Source organism: Miniopterus natalensis, chromosome 2, assembly GCF_054644295.1.
Source record: "Miniopterus natalensis isolate mMinNat1 chromosome 2, mMinNat1.hap1, whole genome shotgun sequence".
Classification (NCBI taxonomy): Eukaryota; Metazoa; Chordata; class Mammalia; order Chiroptera; family Miniopteridae; genus Miniopterus; species Miniopterus natalensis.
In genome coordinates, this window is record NC_142082.1 from 93997208 (window position 1) to 94018870 (window position 21663).

Sequence of the window (21663 nt, forward strand, 5' to 3'; positions counted from 1 at the left end):
GGTTCTTTGCCCATTTTTAAATTGGATTACTTGTTTCTTTGGTGTTGAGTTTTACAAATTTCATTATAAATTTTGGATATTAAGCCCTTAGCAGATGTATTGGTAAATATGTTCTCCTTTTCAGTGGGTTATATTTTCATTTTGTTGATGGTTTCCTTTGCTGTGCAAAAGCTTTTTAGTTTTATGTAGTCCCATTTGTTTATTTTTTCCTTTGTTTTCCTTGCCTGAGGACATATATCAGAAAAAATATTCCTAAAGGAAGTATCTGAGATTTTACTGCCTATGTTTTCTTCAAGGCTTTTTATGGTTTTGCATCTAACATTTAAGTCTTTAATCCATTGTGACTTTATTCTTGTGTATGGTGTAAGAAGGGTGTCTTGTTTCATTTTTGGTACTTATCTGTCTTATATTTCCATCACCATTTATTGAATAAACTGTCTTTACCCCATTGTATATTTCTAGTTCCTTTGTCAAATATTAATTGATTATAAAGGTGTATGTTTATTTCTGGGCTCTCTATTCTGTTCCATTATTTTATATGTCTGTTTTTATGGCAGTACCATGCTGTTTTGATTACTGTGGCCTTATAGTGTAGTTTCATATCAGGTAGCATGATTCCTCCAACTTTGTTCTTCTTTCTCAAGATTGCTGAAATTATTTGTGGTCTTTTGTGGTGTCATATGAATTTTTGAAATATTTGTTTTAGTTCTGTGAAGTACAACATTGGTATCTTGATAGGAATTTTGTCAACTCTATAGATTTAATTGACATCTTCAGAGCATTTCACCCCAAACCAGCAAATATACAGTCTTCTCAAGTGAACATGGGACATTTTCAAAGATAAACCACATGTTAGGACACAAAACAAGTCTCAATACATTTAAGAAGATTAAAATCATATCAAGCATTTTCTCTAACCATAATGATATAAAACTAGAAATCAATCACAAGAAAAAAAACTGAAAAACACACAAAGACATGGAGATGAAATAACATGTTACTAAATAATGAATGGTATCAAAGAAATCAAGGAGAAATCAAAAGATGCCTTGACACAAATGAAAATGGGAACACAATGACCCCAAACTTATGGGACACCACAGAAGCAGTCCTAAGAGGGAAATTCATAACATTATTGTCCTATCTCAGGAAACCAGGAAAATCTCAAATAAACAATCTAACTTTACATTTAAAGAAACTTGAAAAAGAACAACAAACAAAGCTTAAAGTAAGGAGAAGAAAAGATATAAGAAAGATCAGAGCAGAAATAAACAAAATACAGTCTAAAATGACAATAGAAAAGATTAGTGAAACAAAGAGCTGGTTCTTTGAAAAGATAAACAACATTGAAAAACCTTTCACCAGACTCATTATGTTCTTTTAGATTAATGCAATTTGACAGTAGATTTCTAAGCATCATATTTTAGTACTTAAATTAAATGTTTTTAGTTGTAGTTGTTTTTATTTTTTGCTTTTTGTTATCTTGACTGTGGTAACTCTTAATGATCATATTTCTCTTCTAACATCATCAGAATTGTATTGATTACATTTTGAACAGGGAGAATAAACTTTCTCAAGGAACTCATCCATTTACATGGTTTATACTGTTTTTGTTTCTAAAAATACATTCACACTTCTTTGTGGTTTTCTTGTTAAAACTAACTTGTTTGGTTTACTCATTTACTGGTCATATTTTAGTGACATTGTTTTCAAACCTGAAAGTTGGAGTGACAAGTCACAGAAGAAACAATGGCCATTGGTGAGGTAAATAAGACATATGTTGGTGTTTCAGAGAGATTTCACACTGAATGCCGACACACTCCTAATTCATAATGGGAGGCAACCTATATCAGAAAGACATGGCATTTCAGCTGCTCTCAGGTAGCTTTTCTGAGACTGAAAACTGCCATTGTTCTCTCATTATTAGGTTTTATTGATGGATTTGGTGTAGATGGGGCCTCAACCAATTTTCCTCTCTACCTCTTTTTTTTCAATGAATTTATATAATCAAATTTGTTAAAGACAACAAAACCCAGGCTACCAAGATAAATTAGGAAATATTCTTTCCACATTGTTTTGTGCACTCAACATATTGATTACAGTACCCATATGTGTAGCCAATTTTCCTCTGCTCCCACTGTCCTGTGTGTTACATATACCCATTCACCTTTGAAGTTCAGATTATTGATACAGCAGCCAGTGGTTTCCCTGTAGTTTTTTCTACTTTTAATATTTTAAGTAAAATCATCATCATCATTATAACTTCCATTGAGCACTTACAACATGCCAGGTGTGTATTAAGTGTGTGTACTTATCTTATTGGATCTTCTAATAAAATTAAGTACATACAAGTGTTATTCAGAATTCATAGAGCAGAAAAAAACTGCCACTTGCCAGTCCACTGGTCACCTGCTTTTACGGACATTCAGAACCTGATCTCAGACATGTCTATGTCCAAAGCTAGGCCTCTTAGAACCACCACGTCATTCAGATTTAGCGTTAGTTGTATATACAGTTTTATTTACAAGGAAATGAAGTCATTTCAAAACATACTCAAATGATGTTGGTTCCACACTCAGAGTTTCTAGCCTTTATAGGCACCTATTATCTCACTTATTGCTCCTGCAGGAGCTATTCTAGATGGAATATGAGTGTGTCCTACCTCCTACCTTCCTCCTTTGGAAGAGCAGCCATTCTGAGACCAAGATGACCTTTAGCACTAAGCCAAAGTAGTTGTATTTGAAAAATTTATATAGTCAGTATTTAATGTTAACATACAGGGCACAATATTAACTCTATCAAAACTAGAATGGATGAAATATATTTCCTGAATAGAAAGTGTCATTAACTTACTGCTAATTGCATGCTGTAAAAATATTGCTTATCTCATTTTTCTAAATAGGAAGTTCAGACAATTCCATTTGTTTATTTTTCCTTTGTTTTCCTTGCCTGAGGACATATATCAGAAAAAATATTACTATGGAAAATATGTGAGACTTTACTGCCTATATTTTCTTCTAGACTTTTTATGATTTCGAGTCTAACATTGAAGTCTTTAATCCATTTTGAGTTTATTCTTTTTCTAAAAATATGTTTTTATTGATTTCAGAGAGAGAAAGAGAGAGGGAGAGACTCCTGCACCCCCCCTACTGGGGACTGAGCCTGTAACCCGGGCATGTGCCCCGACTGGAAATTGGACTGTGACCTTGGGTTCATAGGTCTATGCTCAACCACTAAGCCACACCAGCTAGGTGAGTTTATTCTTGTGTATGATGTAAGAAGGTGCAGATAGCAGGCACAGACTGCAAGAGCTCATGAAGCAGGTATCCTATGAGAACTAGACACTTCAAACCACTGTAGACATCATTGTGACACCATTCTAAAGGTCAAAGGAATTCCAAGTACAGAAGCAGATAAAAAAAATGGTCTTTTATCTTACCATCAAATCAAGAAAAGAAAACTGTTCTCCAAATAAAAATAAAAGAAGAGATTGTTAATGTAAAAAGATGGTTTCTTAATAGGACTCAGGGTTCTGGAAGACAACCCCATAACCAAAGCCGCATTCCACAGTCACTTTCATTGGGAATTCCCTAGAAGGCAGTGACCAACAGAACTGTCTGAGCTAATCAGGTGTTCTGTATCTGCATGCTACCAATATGAGAGTTATCTCAACCAATGTGATAATTGTGAATTTAATGTGTATTTATTTCATTTTAGTTCATTTTAATTTTTATGGTCACATACAGTAACTGGCTACTGTACTGGACAGCACCTGGTGCCTGCCTAGGTCTGCTAGCTGCAAGTCTCCAGATCAGCACTGGTGCCCCTCACTCCCTGATTCTCTTGTACTTCTGCATCTCTTGTGCAGATACATTTGGCTGAAAAGTAATGAACCAGAGCCTGTAAATCTATTAAATTGCCATAAGCCACATCATCTGCTTTTACCCCCTTTAATTCCTCCACATGAATCTCAGCTTCTCACTGACAAACTAGATAACATTAGCAATAAAGGTTGGCCGTGGTTTGCGGATGGAATGATGTACCTAAATTAGGTTGTTCTGAGAATTATTACCAAGTAGGTAATAATAATTGGAGTCAGTTCAGTATCTATCCAAACAAGAAAGATTTATTTATCTTCTTAAAATAAATCTAGAATATGTCCTAGTTTTCTTGATTCTGCATTGTTTTTTTTAATCTACCTCCTGGTCTTTTCAAGGAATTTATTTGAAATAACATATATAAGCTACCATAAAGATAATTTCATCTTAATTATTCTAGGTAAGCTGAGGTTTTTTAGTAAGTAATGAATTAAAACCATTGCCAGAGATAGAAACTCCAGAGCTTGTTTGCCCCTTGATTTGAATGAACTGAGGAGCAGCAGCGTCCCTCCCCAGATGGTGGTGGATTTCAATTTTGCCTCACAGAACTGCACACCATCACTCTTACTTCTAGGTACCAGTCCCCAGTCCCCACAGGACCCAAAGGGCAGCAATAGCAAATAAGAAAAAATTTTAAAACACAGTGAAAAGAAAAAGAAAGAGGAAAATCATGAAGCACAGAAACCATCTTTGCCTCTCCTGCATGCAGGCTTATTTTCCTAATACCTCACATACCTCATACACTCCTACATTTTAGGAGGAAAGAAAAATAACAAGATTCAGTATTTCATTAAACAGATTATCTATATTGACATGAAAATTGGATACTCTTTTTTTTTTAAGAAAAAAACAAAAAACTTTTGTTTGTTTTTGGAAGCTCCTGTGTCTACTTTGGCCAGACATTCTTTTTCCCACATTACTCTCCCTGGATGAGGTGGGTGTGCATCCGGCCCCAGGTAGCTTATCAGGAATTCTGCAGTTCTGCCTGTGTCATGGCTAAGACTACAAAAGGGAAAAGAGGTCAAGGAGGCAAAATTGCAAGTAGACCTTTTTAAAAAATAATTTTACAGCATATATAGATTATAGTGTTAACAAAAATATTTAAATAAGTGCCAGGTGTTTATTTCTCTTTAAAAAGGAATTCTGGGGTCTGGCCGGTGTGGCTCAGTGGTTGAGTGTTGACCTGTGAACCAGGAGGTCACCATTTGATTCCTGGTCTGGGCACATGCCTAGATTGCAGTTCAATCCCCAGTAGGGGCCCGCAAGAGGCAGCTGATCAATGACTCTCATCGATGTTTCTATCTCTTTCTCCCTCTCTCTCCCTCTCTCTCTAAAAACTAAATAAAAACGTACTTAAAAAGAAATTTTGGGGCCTAATATATGGTGACAGAAGATGATTTGACTTTTAATGGTGGGCACACAGTGCAATATACAGATCTTGTGTCACAGAAATACACTTGAAACTTATATGATCTTATTAACCAATGTCACCCCAATAAATTAAAAAATAATAATAAATAAATAAAAAAGAAATTTGACTTTAAGTGCCTCACTTGTGCATATATTTTTATTAATTTAAAATTTTTTCAGGCCTATTCCTCCCTTTATGCAAGGTTTGGAGATAAGAAATTGAGTGTGTCCATATGGGTGGAACTAATCAGATCTAGAGAGACCATGTGACCTTATATAACCTCCTGCCATCAACATTTTAGCAGAATGTGATTACAGAGCATTGGATAGATTTTTGTTATTGAGCTTATGCCATAAGATGTGAGGTTTTGTGAAAGTTTCAAAAAATTTTTCACACCCTTACCCTAATCAAAGTTAATTTTTCTAGGAAATTTTATTTGAAAACATGTGTTTCTATAGAAGTAAATGCTTGTGTTATGCAGACAATCGTTAGACAAATAAAATTAAATAAACTTTGTCTATGCACTAGGAAACATGTGCTTACCTGGAAGCCAATGGGAGTGAGAGATCATATGTTTCAACTTTAGTGCTACAATTTCAGAAGCCCTGATCTTTAAAGTCACCTTGCATCACTTAGAAGCCTTGAGTCATAGTGAACATAATACTGCTATGTTTACACATGAACCATCCCAAATAGCCCTGGTAGAAAAACATACTGGGTTTCCTCAGATGGATTTCCTCCTACTCACCTAAGGAGGATTTACAATGTCATCCATCCTTGTGTTATGTAATTTTTTACAGGGGAAAATACTGTGCCTACATGCTTACAGTGTTTGCTAGTAGCATCTTCCTTCTTGTGTTTAAAGACAGTAGCTATCATCACTCTTATCTGCTACGCTGGTTTCTCTGCTTGTCTCATGAACTATTTGAAACCTGGGATCTACATGAGCTATGTCTCTGGCTACCAGGGAATTGTTAATATATTGATTCTTCAAATTCCATACTCATATTACCCTATGGTTACAAAATGTGGCTTCTGTGTGTCTTAATGACTTTTTTTGTCTTTGTAGGAATAGATTCCATCATTCAATGTATTAAAACAAACAGAAAGCTAACAGAAAACAACTTTATACTCTTAAGCCAGAGAGAACATTTCTTCATGGCTGTTTGCATCACCATCACCAGGTCCAACATAGAGCTTGCATCTCAAAAATCTATAGCTACTTCAGATAAACCTTAATAGAACACAAATCATCAACATTATTCAGCAAACCTGTGTTCTCTGCAAACACTGTTTCTTTTCAGATATTATTCTGAGGAATTCTGCAGCTATAGTATTTGAATATTTAGTACCTCTTAAATGACAAAAAGTTTCACTCCCTTAGTTCAACTGTTGTGTGCTGGCTGCCGAGTTTAACTTAAACTGTCTACATATTCTAACCTGTAACAATAACAAACAAAGTAAAGAGAAGCAGTGACTTCTGTTTCTCAGAATATTAGATTTTTATTTAATATACTTTCCCAAAAGACTGGTTATAACTTGAATTTATGTTCCACTCATAGACGTTACTGTTGAGCAGCAATAGCTATTTTGCACACAAATTCATAGCCACATATAAAAGAAACAATCCAACATCAGCAGGCTTGTGGAAGGAGTATCAAGTGGCAGTGAATTTGCAAGTACCCAACCCATTGGTTATGACAGGATACTGGGCTTTTTGCTCACTTTAGAATCCCTGTAAGTGTATTGAGGTTCAAGCACCATTAAATCTTGGCAAAATTCTCCTTCTTAATTCAAAGAACAAAGGATTACTAAAGCTCATAAAAAGGCTTCTCAAATTTCAAATAGCTTTTAAAAAACATTTAATGAGTTAAAACTAATTGAATCAGAAACATATGGATTAAATTTTCCTTGAAATTAACAGGGGTTTAATATTAAGGGAGAAGTCTTTCAGCAGAACCCTCAAAGACTGGCCAATCCCAATTTTTAAAGACCAAATAGTAATAGTCTGTAACCTTTCATCTTCACCCATTTTTCTTTGTTTAAAGAGTCTTTTGGTTTTGGTGATACTGTTTTGATTATAATTTGCACCAATAGATAATACATCTGTCAATGAAGAATTCAATACATCTGCTCTTTATATTTTCATAGACGACCTACTCACTTACCTATATGTAATTTAACTGTGAAATAACCTCAGAACAGTGGTTTTCAATCCTTTTAGCAACATGTACTTTCTGGGGGAGGAACAAACCTGGGGTCTAGTTCCCATCGTGGTGCTCTTCAGCACCTCTATGGAATCCTGGAACACAGCTTACAAATCTCTGACCTAACATCTAGTCAAGAATGGGGAAATAAGCCCTAGCCAGATTGGCTCAGTGGTTAGAGCATTGGCCTGCCACTGAAGGGTCCCAGGTTTGATTCTGCCCAAGGGCACCTACCTCAGTTGCAGGCTTGATCCCTGACCCTGGGCGGGGCTCATGCGGGAGGCAACCTGTTGATGTGTCTCTCTCACATTGATGTTTCTCTCTCTCTCCTTTCTGCTCTCTCTGAAAAGCAATGGGAAAAATATTCTCAGGTGAGGATTAAAAAACAAAAAAAAAGAGAATGGAGAAATATACAAAATAAAAGGGAGGGGGGACTCCAAGCAAGTCAAAATGGACAGTGCAGAGTCAATTAGAAAATGTCTTGATTGGAACCTTTTCTTACTTTACAAATAACTTTAGCAAGCTTTGATAGTATCTCTATATAATCACAGGAGGATTTTGATTAACAAATTGGGAGACCTAAAATTGTAGGAATGATAGATAGGATGCAAAGAAGAAAATACAAAATCTAGACCGTTTTCAAAAGGTTTAGCACACTTGTCCATTTAATTTTGGGAGAAACAGCCTAAAATACCCTACTATCACAATAGGTTGTCAGACTCTCAGTGCATCAATACACTATAATAATTGGCATGTGCATAATTAAGACCTCAAGTTATAAAGAAAACTTTATCTCCAGAAATACTCTAGAGAAAGAGAAAATGGTGTTATAGTGTTGCATCATTACCTGTACTCAACGTGCATAGAATGTAGCAAAAACCTTGTTGCAGGCTCATAGAAGACCATAAATATGCAATGACACAACCTGTGCTATTGCTGTAGGTGCATCCCACCCACCCCCTGCTACCCCTGACCTTCTGTGAAAATTCCTTCTAGAGCTTAATTCATATAAAACATCTGGGAGGCCAAATTAGTAGACTGTCTGTGGTTTGATCAGGCCTTAAGGGCTAGTGCTATTGTGGACAGCATTCTGAGTAGCTTCCACTCAGTCCGCTGCCACCTTGGAGCTCCTCATTGCAACAACTGGAGAACCCACAGACAGGATGTAGAAGTTGATGGCATCTTTGTTTTCAGACACAGTGAATTCTTTCTGAAAATGTGGCAACAATGTGTTAGGCATAGTACTAGCTGGAGACAGATGTAAGAGTCAGAGTAACATAGAAAATGTGGATCAAGAAAGATTACCAAATTCTCTTAGGGAAAAAAATGGGTTGTATTATCTTGGCACAGAATCAGACCTAGGAGGAGCCTTCACAGGCCTGTGGAAATTACTAACAGTAACATTTTAGACTTAGACAGATTAAACTGTAGAATATAAAAACACAGTCCATGCCTTTCTTCATAACTCTATAAGAAAGGATTCCTGTTGGCAAGAAAACATACTAAAAATGATATTTGGAATTTCTTTATTTATAGATGTGTGGAAATGAAATTCCTAGATTTTAGATGTAATATTAGAGTATTGCTGATGAACGTTATAAAGAAAAGCCCCCCATATTCAAGGGAAGTAAACCTTTTACAACCACCTAAAATTGAACCCAAACAAAAACCAGAAACCCAGCTGGTAGGAAAAAATATGGAAAATACAAATACAAGTGCACAAACATGAAAGAAATGTGAAGATAATATATTACTTGTCCAAAAGTCATTTTATAGCAGAAATGGGGCTATTTCTATGGATTTGGAGGTTTTTCAAAATAACTGTTGCAAATTTAATGTCACTATCTCATTCCCTTAAAACCTAACACCTATCAAAGAACCCTGCCAGTTCCCATCAGAGTTCAACAAAGACCTCACTCTCCTTGAAGCTAAGCCAAGACTTGGTCTTCAGACTTGAACGTCTGGAGCGGCAATACTGCCAAGTGTCTTTGAGACCTGGCACCCCTCAGATGAGTCCTGACTGTGCCTGGGGGTGCTCTGAAGTTCACTTCCATGGGGCAGGCACGTTCTGGAACTTGAAGCACATGACCTTCCACCGTTCAGAGAGCTTGGTGTAAAAAGCATACTACCTTCAGTTTGGTAGTAGTAGGAGAAAAACTGTAATTCTGAGGTTGAAAAGAAAAAGGTTAATTTGTGACTCATATAATATAAAAGAAGGAATGCTTAAGAAAATGGTTTTGAAGATATGATATACTGATGCATTTAACCAACATGCATAAGGTGAGCAACAGGTCTTATGGAGTTAAAGGGGAAATGTATTTATTTTTTGGTGGTTTTCAATTTTAACAAGATCTAGAGGAAAACATCAGATGCTCAGGAGGTTTTCACATGAGTTACTAGCAGTTCATTCTCCTGTGGTCTAGCACTCTTATTTACTAAGGTTTTGTTTTGTTTTATTTTTTAACATCCAACAAGCTACATCTCTCTGAGTAAAATGCCATGCCATAAGAAAATTTTCAAATAAAAACATATATCCTTTTAAAAAAACAGTCCAGCTAAATCTTTACATAACAGAAAAAAAATCATGTTCCAATATTCTGAAAGCTCCAATAATGCTTTACAAGGAAACAAGAAAGTAGAATACTAAATGGACACTTTGGTAAAAGTCAGGTCAAGAGCTGGGTAAAGGAGGAGTAGTTTCTCTCCTGTGATAAGCAGAGATGGAAAATACCAAAGACAGCACACTTTTCTGAAGATTATAAACAATCTAGCCTCAGGGTGGAAATCCATCAAGTATATATTGGGGTTTCATCTGCACAGTGCTTTGCAGACTCTGCCCACATTAAAAAATCATTTAGTGTCACTCAGAACCAGAGCCAGAGCCATATATGTGTGCATTTTTACTAAAGCATGCTCATATTTTAAAAGAAAATGATACTGAATGCTTAAAATTAACAGCAAGAATGGCCTGCCTTTGCCCAGCTTGCTCAGCACCACCCCTAAAGAGGCAATGACCACTATTAACTTTGTTGGCAACTTCTTCTGGAAGTGACCTCTACTTCTTTAGAAATACGTTTTTTTGCCTGTTATTCTTGCTGAAGCAATTTTATCCACTAGCTATTCACTTGGTAGGAAGGCAGAGGGAAGTTTAATGTACCCAAGCTCCCTGCAAAGTGCCAGCTCTTTTTTAATTTCTCCATCAGTCCACCGTGATGCTAGGTTAGACATGCCTGCCTTTTTTCCTTGTTCTTCCGAAGTTTCTCTGTGATGAATTTCAGCAGTCGCCTACCTCAGCTTCTGAGGACGGAGCCGCGGACGAGGCCACACCTCTGCTCTGGGTCATGAGCAAATCAAAAGTGAAGCCCACGCAGTGCTTCCAGGCTCCTGCTTACCAATCCATAGGTTCCCCGAAACATGTGACAATTAGGTTCACTAGAAGTATAGTTACCTACATTTTGCAAATTTGTAACAAGAATTAATTACTTTGTAAATGGAGAAGCATCAGCCCCCACTTACTGCCAAGGGGCTGGGCAACATAATCTCCATCGGGGCAACCAGGTGCTTAGCTGAACACCTCAGCGTTCTAACAAAGAGAAAGGGAACAAGAAATACCAAGAACAAGTAGAAATCTCTGTACCTTCCCTTTCTCCTGAGTTACCTTAGTCTATCTTTAGTCCTAGAATGTATGTTTCTCGGTGGCGGAGCGGGGGGCAGGGATCTTTGTCAATTCTCTATAGAGTTTGACTCATTTCAGCTAATCACAAGTGACTTTCTTCCTGTGATAACTTTATTGGACAACAATATTATGTACTCTCATCCTCAAAAAGTTTTTTGGTTCTTTAAACATGAGTCACTTGTAAATGATTATCCATGCCACTGTCCTCTAAATACATGGCAGCGTGTCTATATCCATTTTAAAGTGTGGGATGTAATGTATCTTCTAGACAAAATCCTGCGTTAATGACTTGTATAGCCTTGAGTCTTTAGTGTGTCACTTTTCTTCTCTGGGTCTTGGTACATAATTATATGTAATGGTTTGTTAACGTCCAAGAGCAACATACAAAATTGGAGAACTCTAGAATCTTTAAAAATCCCCAAAGTCTTAAAATATCATCTCTTTCCAAATGCATAAATCCTTCTCCAGTATCCCCAGTGTTGCTGGAACATGCCAGTTAGTGCCTGAGTTCATGTAGAAATAAGGAACTGAGAACAATACTTCAAGTGTGGTCTAACTTGAGCAAAGAATAGTAGAATTATTAACACCCTTGGTCATTACAGTCTATTTAAAAAAAAACAACTAAGTTTGTGTTATATTTATATGTATTTTTTTTGCTGCTACATCATACTTTTGGCTCATTTTATACTGTGGTCACAAAAAAATCATTCAAGTTACACACATGCACAGATCATTTCTACCATGTTTTAAACCTAATTACCTTACAAATAAAACTGTTTGATTTTTGTTTTCTAAATTACCTGTTGCTTTTGTCATTATTTTCTTGATTCTCAATCAAAGAAGTAATTCAGATAAAAGTAATCTGAAAAGTACAAATATTAAGTTAAAATCAACTATGACTCCATGCACAATGTAGACCTCCAGGCTCTGAGCCACATAGCAGAGGTGGGATCAGGTAAGAGGAATTTACTAACATTTCACTCGGCTCTGCCACCACTGGTTTCTATAGCTCCCACTTCAGTTAACTCTAGAAAAGACCTTTATTACACATTATAAAATATTATCCCCAAAGGGTAAATTTATCAAATCAAATTATTTCACTTTTAAAGGAAAATCAGTGGATGACAAGAACATTCAAATCATACGGTGCGTTCAGTAAATGACTGTGCCTTGTAACCAGTGCACGGCATGATATCCTGGAACTCTTCATACACTAATGAAAGAACATACCTGATAAAATCTTTCGATGTGACTAATATGATTATCTGAGAGCAGGAGGTCTACCAGGTGAACTGTACATTGAGCCAGAATTTCTCACATTGAACAGGAAGCTTTAAGTCTCTGTGAAGAACCCACCGTTTTTCCCAGAATCATCTTCAAAAGAAGTCTCATTTTGAAAAAGGATTTCTGCAGGTATATTTCACCTGCTTTTTTTTTTCTTTTTTCTCTTTTTTTAAAAATGTATCTTTATAATTGAAAGTATTACTGATGTAACTCCTTTTCCCCCATAGACCCCCTCCTCCCCCCTTCCCCCACCTCCCTAGGCCTTCACAGCACTATTATCTGTGTCCATGGGTTATGCATATATGCATATAAGTTCTTTGGTTAATCTCTTCCCTCTCCCCTACCCCCTTTCTCTCTGAGATTCACCAGTCTGTCACCTGTCTCTTTATGTAGGCTTCCCCTATTCTCTAATAGTGTAAGGAAGCATCAGGCCTTCTAACAAGCGACATGACAGGACAATCATCCCAGTAGCTTGGGTGAGTTTAGATTCAATACCTCCTAATCTAGCAATGGCACAGTTTTCATTACACGGTGAAATTTAAAAATAAGTAATTTTTTAATCCTCTCCCAAGGATATGTTGTTTAATTTTTATTTATTTTTAGAGAGGAACGGGGAGAGAGAGAAAGAGAAACATCTATGTGAGAGAGAAACATCGATTGGTTGACTTCTGTACACCCCCGACCAGGGATCAAGCCCACAACTTTGGTATGTGCCCTGGCAGGGAATTAAATCCACAACATTTGGTGTAAGTGATGATGCTCCAACCAACTGAGCCACCTGACCAGGGCGGGGTAAAATTTTTAAAAGTAAACATTAGTTTTTTCTTTAAAGTTCAGGTAATGTCACCTTAGGTTCATAAAGATTCTTGTTTAATTTAATAATTTAATTTAATAAAAATAGATTTATTTATCCTTAAAGATAGATTAAAGATGATTTTAAAAACTTTCCACTTATTGGAAAATAGGAAAAAAAGTAATGATAATAGCTGAGGCATTGAAATCCAATCAAAGGGAATGAAGAAAAGAGTGTGTTTAAAAATATACTTAGGAAGCAGCATAAATGAAAGAATAAATGTTTATTGCATTTGTATAATGGATTAAAAAGTTTTAAACCTCCTTGATGGCATAAGATTAATTGGGATAAGTAATCATATTTCTTGATAAGTAGCCTGCATATTATTTTCTTTGAAACTACCTTATCTTGTCTTACTACTTCAGTATAGCCAGGAAAATCTACAATTACACACACACACACACACACACACACACTGACTTCTTTACCTGAAGATGCTCAGCAGAAATAAAAAGGGGTCTTGATCAATAGTGTTCCATCTGGTGAGTTGTCAAAAAATAGACACTCCAGATCCTTTGTCAAAGGTTCTAATCCAATCCATCCACGCAGTTCTCACCCCCAGGAGTGACGTTCAAAATATTTAACAACTGGCACTGGTGGCTGTATGGCAGTGAGAGTGGACAAGGTGAGGCCCTGTGTCCAGCAGCCTCTCATAAAGAATCATGGAACAGAAAGTAGGCACCAACTAACAGACTTTCACTCATTACTAGGGAAGAACTAAGATGCTGCACCATGCTGTCCCGTGAATGTGGCCTGATCACCTGCGCTCAGCGCTTTGTGGAGCAAAAGGCTGTCACCAGCAAGGTAATGCACATCAGTGGTGGTTTTCAGTGGGGTCAGAAACCCTGTCAGGGAGACTGCACATTATTTTCAGGATATGTGTAGGGGTAATTGTGTGGGAAGCCAGTGGTGCTTATTAAACTGTAGAGGGCTGGGGGTAGGTGGGGTTAGTGGAGACAATTAAGAAGGGTGCAGAATGCCTTCTAATAACCCCTACACATATCTGTAAATAATGTGCCTGTGGATCTGTTCGGTATCCTGAAAAGTGCCGAGCCCACCACGGGTAGTTCTCCTGAGTCACAGAGGGTACAGGAATTGGGCCTGGTGAGATGAATGTGCCAGAATGAAAATCACACTTCATGTCAGAGGGCAGACAAGCAGGGTTGGCATAGAGACATTGTCACATTGGGAGAGTGAAGGGTTGGTGGGAGCAGAGGCAGTTGGAGAACAGAAAGCAGGTCCACAGGATGAAATGCTACAGTGCTTCCAGCCCTGCCCCAGCCGCGAGGCCAGGCGCTTCCCCCAGGGAGGAGGAAGCTGATCATGCACTCGGCGGCTGCTCCTTGATGTTGGCTGACCTTCAGGCTGGTTCGGCAGAGCAGGGACTGACTCAGAGGTTCCATCTTAGAGTTTGAACCACAGCTTCGGGTTGCCACAGCTTATATAGATGGTGGTGTTGAGACTTGACAGCAGCAATCTAAAATTTTCTAAATGTCCATTGTTTAAGTGAGGACAAAAGATCTGTCTCTCCTATTTGTGCTATATTTTTATGACTGTAAACATGTTATCCCTGTGTACTCATAAAGAGCAAAGGGTGATTTTAAAATGTTTCACTCAAAAAATCATCCTTTCTTTTGAAAGAGTATATATGTTTAATTCTATATAGAAAGTAATCGCAGGTAATCATGATGATCGGTAACCAGGCATTCTAGGGTGTGACAACTTGCTCCTCTTTTGAGGCTTCACCCCTTCAGAATATCCACGTCTCTCCCAGAGGTAGGGGCTCATCTGACAGAGGCTCCTCTGACACAAGAAGCCCCTCTTGCCTCTCAAAAGGCAGAGGGAGAAGCCCTCAGATTGCGGGGATGAGAGCTCACAATCCCTTCACTCTTGCCATCTAAAGGAGTCCTTCCCATCCCAGTTTTGTGATGGATAAGGAGAGCAGAATACTAAGTGGAAGGGAATTATAAATTTCTATCTCTTTTTAAAATAAATATTTTACTTAAGAATAGATATAGATTTACACAAACTTGCAAAGATACAGAGTTCCTGTACCCCACACCCAGTTCTCCTTATTGTTAACATATATATATATAGTTCTGTACTATATTTTTCACAGTCAATGAAACAATATTGATACATTATTATTAAATAAACCCCGTACTTTATTCAGATTATTTAAATTTTTACCTAAAGTTTTGTGTTATTTTATTCCAGAATTTCACCCAGGAAACCACATTACATTAGTCATTATGTTTTTTGGACTGTGTGACAGTTTCTCATACTAGCTTTGTTTTCAATGACCTTGACAGTTTTGAGGGCTACTTGTCAGGAGTTTTGTAGAATACCGCTCAATTTGTATTTGTCTGGTGTTTTTCTTGTGGGGAGACTGACATTACAAGTTTTGGGGGGAGACCACAGAGGTGACCTGCCTTTCTCTTCAAATCATGCCAAGGATGCACGGTATCAACATGACTTCACACTACTGATGTGGCTGAGGTCATGTTGGTCTGGTTTCTCCACTGTGCATATACTTTCCCCAGCCTTGTCCTCATGTCATTTTTGGGAATGACACCACTATGCATGGCCCACACTTAAGGTATGAGGAGATATGCTCTGCCTCATGGAATGCAGGGTATCTGAATAAATTACATGAAAATACTCTGCACAGATTTAACTATTCTCTTTCATTTATTTGTTTATTCAATTAATCATTGATCTAAAAATATCAATATGGACATTTATTCTAAAATTTCAGTTTTGATATGATACTGTGTTAGAACTTAGTTGCTCACACTGCACTGATCTGGCCATTGGGGTACTTTCAGTTGGCTTTTGTATCCCTTGGACATAACCCCATCATTGTCATGTGGTTTTGGTAAGCACTTCCTTATGTACTGGCACTACAGATGCCCGGGCTTCTCTTTGATATTTCCTGTCTCAGCCCTGGAATCAGCTATTTCTGCAAAGAGCTCAGGTTCTTTGAGAATAGTGTTAAAACCGGGATCTGGGCACCAGGTTTGCTCAACGCTCCTGGAGTATCATTGCTTCTAGGCCTCTCAGCTGACAGAGCAAGAAGTATATTCAGCTATTTACATTTTCAGGGTCACTTTTTATTACCTTCTCCATTATGTGCCCAAAATAGCTATCAAATGTCCTCCACTTTAAAAGAAGTAACGTGGGCTGGGTGGAAAGTATACGGGCCAATGACCTGGTAACTAAAATATCTTTACTAATCGGAACCCACACCTGGCTCCGCAAGGCAATGTATAGAGGTTTCATTAATTGGTTCTCAGTGGTTTCATGAATCAAAACATTTAAAATTAAGACTTTGCTCAACTAACATGTCCTCAAGACGGTTTATTTTAGGAACCTTTTATCCCAACTTTAGACTGAGTTAGCTGGTGACTTCCATAACTTCCTGTGCAGATGGCAACTGTATTCTAATGATCTCTTGTTATTTTTGCATCATCCAATGTGGAAAGCAGACTTCAGGCATCTGTCCTATTTTCTGTAAAACAGTGCCTGGAACACTATAAATAATCAATAAACATTAGATGAATAAATAAATGAGCAAATAAGTAAATAAGCCACTGAGTGGTTACATCTCAGTGGTGATATGTTAGTAACAGAGAACTCTGAAAAATGGAGCAGGGACCAAATGGTTTCCCAGCCTCAAAACTCTTAGCGGCATATGAAAAACAAAGGAACAGAGCTATTGTAGGTACTGTCTTGAGGATGAGTCAGTGCCATGCTCTGAGTCCTCCTATTACCACTCACTCAGAGCCTGAGAGTTCAAAAGAAGCAGGCAATGTGGACCCTCATCCTCCCACTCTGTGTCTTCCTCCAGAACTGCTCCTGTGCAATGGTGACCAATGGCAGTATAGCCATATCACTTTTTGCTACCAAAACTCCCGTTTCAAATTGCAAATATTAATAACCATTTACATTTTATTTGAGGACCAAAGTGATTTTGAAAGATGATTCACTTTAATGTAAGATAGAATCAAATTTTTTCCAATTTTTAAAATTATCTGACATGATGCAATGAATGAACACAGTAGTTTTTGTTTGGTTGGTTTTTTGTATTCTAGAAACTGTGCATGATAACTTCACCAGGGCCTATTTTATTTTCTTCCAAAGAGGTTGTATTAGTAGGAACATTATAAAAATTGGATTATTTCCTATCATGTTCTGCGTTGGCATATAAATTATTTTTAAAATGTAAATATCAACCAAAACCTTAAATTAATCTTTGTCTTAAATAACAACAACAACAAAAAACAGAACTCTGGTGGCTGGATCATTGTAAGGTCAAGTGGAATGGAGTATCTGATTTGCAAATATATGTGATTAGTCTTAAAATTTTCTTTGTGGTTTCACTCTTTGGAAATTCCATTGGTGAGATGATTATTTCATTGTTGATGTAGGATAGTTTAGACAGTTTCAGGTTTATCTTCAGTGGCAACTCTTTCACTGTTGGGTGGCTTTCATTGTTCAAACCATATGAGAGGAAGGGGTTTTCTTTCTGGAACATGAAACTGTCTGAAAACTTGAAAAGAATTGGAAAGAATGTCTTTCATTGTATTTCTAAAGAACACGACTTTAAATGCAGATGCTATTTTGTCCATTAAAGAGTCTGCTGTATTTGTAGGATGTCTTCTTCGATCTTTAACATTTTAGATAACATTAGATTACTGGTTTATTTAGAAGGAAATAACTCACAGCCAGCCAGATAGAAGAAAGGCATAGGGCGAGGCATGGGAAAAGGGCCCAGAGCTTCCACGTTCCCTCTGAGGCCACCAGTCTCTCTAATTTCACATGTTCACCAACCCAGAAGCTCCCCTTCACCAGGGACTTTAAATGAGGCTCCAACCTGAAGCAGCTTGACATTTAGAAGGCGCTTTGGTCTTCTCCAGATTATAGCACTTCTCCTGTCCTGGCCAGTGTGGCCCGTCCACTTCCTATCAGCAGACAGACAAGGAGGTAGGCCCTGTATAGATGCCCATGATCCCAGCAGGCAGCTTTGTGGTCTGTGTTCTGAGACCCTTAAGAAGATACTTTTCTTCCTCCTTTGGGCCCACCAGTTACCATTCCTTCATTTCCTGCTGCCAGCAGTAAAATGTGGGGTTTTGGAGAAAAGCCAATTATGTATGTCTTGTGTATTAATTCAAAGGTGCAGTTGTGCCACCTCTGTGCCCTGAGACTCCCTGGACAGCTGATGTCTAAAAACGGTTGCTTTGCCTCCTTCCTCAACGGAAAGTTAGGCAGTGGGGTTTGTTTTGCTGGGCTCTCTCCCAGGGTGCAGGGCTTTTGGAGCCAGTTGCAGATTTAAGCAGGTTTTGTCTGCAGTGCCCTCCCTGAAAATAGCTGTCTTTGTTGTGACTAAGATGTTCTTCTTAGCAGTGCCTTTATGTGATTGACTGAGGGATCTATAAGTTATTTTTGAATCTGGGTTACTTCTATTTACAGTGTAAGATGCTAGAGGCTGCACAATTGCTCAACCCATTCTTTATATTTGATAACCTATATTAAGAAAGTAAGTTATTTTGTTGTAAAGTCTATATTTTGATGCTCAGAAGCCAACACTGAGTGTTTCCCCCTAGTATTAAATTACACTGCTTGGAAGCAACAGTCAACATCTTTGTGTCTGGTTCTCTCTGGACGGAGTCTTTTTTAGGATTCTTTATCTGGAGGGAAAAAAACCCACACTACCTCAAGATCCTTTAGTAAATAACTCTGTGAGTGGCCCACAGAGATGAAAGAATGATGCTTGGCAATAAAGCTCTTACCTGGAGTACTGAATTAATAGTAACATTGAAGGTGGTAAGTTGGTTTTCTCAATGACTGAAGTTTGATAAATTGGGTTATTTCCACTGCATAAAAATTTAATTTAATGACACCTGAAACTTAAGCTACAAGGAGAGAGAAAAACATGATAGTCTGGAGAGGAGTGAAATCCTGCATTTTCACATGAAGTGAAAATTACATCTTTTATTATTTTTTATGGAAAAATATTTAGTTTAAATTGAAATAGTTTTATAGTCTTTCTTGAAATGACTTTTTAAAAATTATAAAGAAAAAAAATTAACTGGACAAGGAAATAATTTAGAGATTATTAAAATAAGTGATTAGACTAAGCACATGTTGAAACTTTCATAGTTACAAAATTGCCATCCCAATAAAAATTATAGATAAGTGCTTAACAAAGAGGAATGTTGTCCTAATAAGCAAATATAAAATGATTCATAGGTAGATTTCACTATTATAGTATAATAAACCTTTGTTAAGACAAAGCAGTTTATACAAAAACTTATACTGCATACATTTTTGTGTATCAAAGGTTATATCTGAAGGGGGTTAATGGTGAAAGAAGGAACTCCCAAGGTAGAAGTAACATGTTATTAGAACTATATTAAAAATATTTATATACTTTGCATATTTCAATAAAGTTTCCCTCAATCCATGTACCACTCTTTTCAAATTGCCTTAATATTATGGATTGTATTTAGTGAAATTATATTAGAGTACAAATATAATCATTGTGTTTGATTTTGGTTTGGCATGATTTAGCTGCATATAATTTATTCATATTTGTGTACAAGTAGAAAAATATGAAGTCAACGTGTAATGAAAACTCACTTTAGTCTGGCACCTAGGTATCTAATGATGTATACCTGGTTATATGTACTAGGAATAGGTAAAACAGGCATGATATGCCATTATCTTATCTTCAAAGTTCCTCTTTTAAAAGGTATAAGATCAATAGAAAGTATCCAGGGGCCACCAGGGAACCATCCTTGGGATAGAGGGTTTGTGGGTCCCAGGAAACACCTTCCCCAGGCCTGGCCTAGTGGACAAGGCAGCCTGAGCCCCAACCACTGGGCTTTAGGGTGACCCTTCCCTGCATCCATAAATATCCTCTGGAAGCAGTTTTTGAAACATGAATCCTTTCTCTTCCTGATTGTCCTTTTCTTAAGAATAGCTTCAGCTGCTCCAGAACTTGATGGGCGTTTAGATGCACAATGGAACCAGTGTAAGGCAACACACAGAAAATTATATGACTTGAATGAAAAGGATGGGGAAGAGCACTGTGGGAGAAAAATAGGAAGATGATTGAACTGCACAACCAGGAATACAACCAAGGGAAACAGCTTCACCATGGCAATAAATGCTTTTGGTAACATAATCAATGAAGAATTCAGTCAGGTGATGGATGGTCTTCAAAACCAGAAGTACAAGAAAAAAGAAAGCATTTAAGAACTTCTCCTTGTGGAGATCCCCCCATCTGTGTACTAGAAAGAAAAATGTTATGTAACTCCTGTGAAGGATCAGGTTGTGTGTGATTCTTGTTGGAATTTTAGTGCAACTGGTGCCCCAGAAGGAGAAGGTTCTGGAAAATTGTCAAATTTATTCCACTGAGTGAGCAGAACCTTGTGGATTGCTCTCAGTCTCAAGGCAATGAGGGCTGCAATTGTGGCTGAATGGATAATACCTTATAGTATGTTAAGTACAAGGAGGCCTGGACTCAGAGGAATCCTATACATATCATGCGAAGGTTGAATCCTGCAAATACAAGCCCAAGGATTCTGTTGCCAGTGACACTGGCTTGGTGGACATCCATTGGAGGGACAGGTCCCTTAGTAAGGCAAGGGTAATTGTGGGGCGCAACTCTGTTGCTATAGATGTAGGCCAGGATAGTTTCTATGAAGAAACCATTTCTTATGATCGAGACTGCAGCAGTGAAGACCTGGATCATGGCATTCTGGTGGATGGGTATGGCTTTGAAGTTGCAAAATAAGATAACAGTAAATACTCGCTTGTCAAGAGCAGCTGGGATACAGCTTAGGGTGGGAATGGCTACATACAGATGGAAAGAGCAAGCACTGTAGAATCACCAGCACAGCCAGATATTCTACTGTGTGAGATAATGGTGATAAAAACTTGATTGAGAACAGAATATCCAGATCAGAAGTTTTATCTTAAAACTGACCATACCTTATTGTGTGAGATAAAACATTTGAATTATTGCCCTGGCTGGTTTTCTCAGTGGTTAGAGCCTACATGGCAGGTTCGAGTCCCGTCAGGGGCATGTACCTCGGTTGTAGGCTCCATCCCTGGCCAGTCAGTGTGTCTCTTTAACATCAATGTTTCTCTCTATCTATCTATCTATCCCTCCTTCCACTTTCTCTAAAAAATCAATGGAAAAAGTATCCTCTGGTGAGGATTAATAATAAACAAAAACAAAAACACTTGAATCATTGAAAATCCAAGTTGTGATTTGAATTCTGTGATATTTTACACTGGTAAAATGTCACCACTTCTTTAATTACTGTTGTAAACAGTATGATTGA

General features: G+C 37.6%; 1 pseudogene; it reads left to right on the plus strand.

Moving 5' to 3' along the window:
- Positions 1-20269: 20269 nt before the first annotated feature.
- LOC107536972 (procathepsin L pseudogene) lies at positions 20270-21235 on the plus strand (annotated as a pseudogene).
- The last annotated feature ends 428 nt before the right edge of the window (positions 21236-21663 follow it).